We start from the raw sequence: 3,004 nt of genomic DNA, 5'->3' as shown, positions 1-3,004 counted from the left end.
AATTCCGGGGTCCTGCAAATGATGATTCTCTGCCATCTGTGGTTTTGTGGGCACTGCGCACCAGCCCGGAACCCCTGACGTCCTCTTGGGGGTTCGCTCTTGTAGGGCGAGCCACTGCGACTGTTGGTACAAAGCGAGAGCCAGCTTCCGTCATGTTTGGGCCTATGCTGGCCAATTTAGAGGGGATATCTCACTGAATTCATCGTCACTGCCGCCTTCGGAGGTGTGAATTATGTTCCCATCACAGATTAGGAAATAAGCCCAGAAAGGTGCATAACTTGCCTGGGGTCAAATCAGGCGCTGACTCTGTCTGTTCCGTCCTGAAGCTCGTCATGCTCTCTAGGATGTTAGATCCCAGCGGCTTCCAGGCCAAGTGTATGGTAGTTTTGAAGGAGCCAAGCTTTCCCGCACTCCAATCACCCAGGCTTCCAGACAGTTCCCTAGGAAAAGGCCTATCTGCTGCAAACCCCATTGGAAACCTTCAAGCAGACCACCCTACTGCCAGAAACTAATGTCTACCCAGCAGCCCTTCCCCCAGGTGGATCCACAGGGTGTCAAAGTAGGCGGGCCCTACAGGGAATCCCATCTATGCCGCACCCCGTTTGCTAGAAGTTCCTACAGTCCAGAGGGTCCATTCAACCCCAAAACGTCGAGTGACTGCTTTCTCTGTCACATCAGTGCAGGTTAGGGAAACAGGAAAGAAAGGCAAACAGACGAAGGCAGTGGGCAGAATGGAGTAGCGGGGTAAACACGGATTCATGGAAACCCAGGTTGGCCCAAGTCTGTCGGGAGGTGTCCCGGAAGCGGCCGAATCAGAATCCAGAAAGAAGTGGCTTCGGGTGATGACGGAAGACAAACCGATAGCACTGAGCAGAGGGAACTGTGTGTGAGAACTTTCTAGACACCTGCCCAAGTGAGTGCCCCTGAGGCCAAGTTGTGGATAGAACTCCTCAAGGTCCTGGCGAAGACTGGGGTGGGTGGCATGGGGGGGTGGGGGTGATGTGGCTGAAGCGGAGGCTTTCTAGCCGATGGGACCAACCTTCTCAATTCGCAAGGTGTTTATCGTCCTGTAACGTCGCTTCCGCATCCCCAGCTGCCCCCGGCCCTATGCCTGGCACGCAGGAGGTGCTCAGTGAACGACTGTGAATCGATGTTGAATTTGTGTGGGGACACTGCACGCTGCTCAGTTGCCCTCCGACCTCCGGTTTCTAGCAGGTGCCCCTTAGAAAACAGCCTTTGCAAGTTTTTGTTTTTAAATTTTTTTTCAACTTTTATTCAGTATTGAGAGACAGAGCGTGAGTGGGGGAGGGGCCGAGAGGGAGGGAGACACAGGATCGGAAGCAGGCTCCAGGCTCTGAGCTGTCAGCACAGAGCCCGACGCGGGGGCTCGAACTCACGAACAGTGAGCTCATGACCTGAGCCGAAGTCGGACGCTTAACCGACGGAGTCACCCAGGCGCTCCCTAGACTTTGCAAGTTTTGAAGCCCACCGGTGGCTTTTGCTAGGGCACTGATAGTCTGATCCAATTTCTTTGTTCTTTCACTGCCTGTGATTGAGCAGAAATGGGCCCGCTGCCTAATGGATGCCTGTTTGAATTGTATCCTGTCAAACCTTCACATGTGTGGCTGCTGGGGGGCGGGGGGTGTTGGCACGCACACTCCCAGCCTCTCTAGGAACCTCTCCCTCGGTGGGAACCCAGGATCAGCAAGCTCCCACCCCCCTTCATGTCTCAAGGCTTTGCCAGCAGAAATCTTTTATTTCTTAGTCTCCTTGGGCATTGCTGCTTCATCCCTCTGCTACTTAATCTGAACCCGGGGCAGGGCAAGGAGGCCTGGGCCACTGGGAGTGAGGGCACGGGTTGGGAAGTTAATGTTCAGGGCCCTGAACATTTACCCTCTAATAGCCGCGACCGGGAAAATCACTTAACTTTTTTTTTATAAGGACCGAGGATGTTGTAAAGATTAAACTGACTGAGGCATGTCAAGGGAACGTCTTGTGCTTGGCCGGGATGATGACTATTTCCGTCATCAACCAAGGGCGTACCAGGGTGGGGTTCTTTTGACTGAGGAGTTGCTGCTGGATTTGAGGATTATCAAGCCTTCTCAAAGCTATCAAGAAGAGGTGACGGGGACCCACGGAGACGCCTCCCCTACCATAACCAAAGCTGGCGTCTCCCCTGTGTAGTTCTGATGTAGACTTATGGGCAGGAAGATGAAGTTTCTGTTGCTAGACATGTTTGAAGACTACTGAACAAGTCCAACTATTGATAAAGCCTTGACAAAGCAACTTAACAAATTTTTTTTTTAACATTTATTCATTTTTGCGACACAGAGAGCGTGAGTGGGGGAGGGGCAGAGAGAGGGAGACACAGAATCCGAAGCAGGCTCCAGGCTCTGCACACAGCCCGATGCAGGGCTCGAACTCGTGAACCGGGAGATCATGACCTGAGCCGAAGTCGGTCGCTTACCCGACTGAGCCACTCAGGGTCTCCAACAAAGCAACTTTGATAAGGCATCCAAGGTCCGGAGAAATCAAAGGCATTGCTAGAGTCACCGAGAGAGTAGGTAATAGGCTTTGAACTGGAGGACCGAGGTGTGCAGAGCTTTGTAGGTGGGTGGCCCTGTATGAACTTCAGGGGTTTTGTTATTCACCTGACTTTTCTCACTGTGATCTTAGATCCTGTCCAAGGTGGCCTTCATCCTTGACCCAGCCCGTTCTCTTCAGTGACTAGCTCAGTAACTGATCTTTGATGGGTGTCAGATGGTAATTGGCAGTAATTATGCACGATATGCCAATACATCAAATGTCTAAACCAAAATGTTCTTATTCATCATCTGTGCCTTTTAGGTGTTCCCATTCATCCAAGTCAGACAATCGCCCAGTGTCGCAACAGCACACAAGGGCCAGGTAACTCAGCTCTGGAGATAGAGTCCCTTGCTGAGCCCAGAGATAACCCCCATTGGGTCTGTATGACTTCTGTGCATGTTGAGTCTCTCTCTATATG

The sequence above is a fragment of the Leopardus geoffroyi genome, chromosome A3, assembly GCF_018350155.1.
Source record: "Leopardus geoffroyi isolate Oge1 chromosome A3, O.geoffroyi_Oge1_pat1.0, whole genome shotgun sequence".
Lineage (NCBI taxonomy): Eukaryota > Metazoa > Chordata > Mammalia > Carnivora > Felidae > Leopardus > Leopardus geoffroyi.
Note: the sequence above shows the minus strand (reverse complement) of the source record.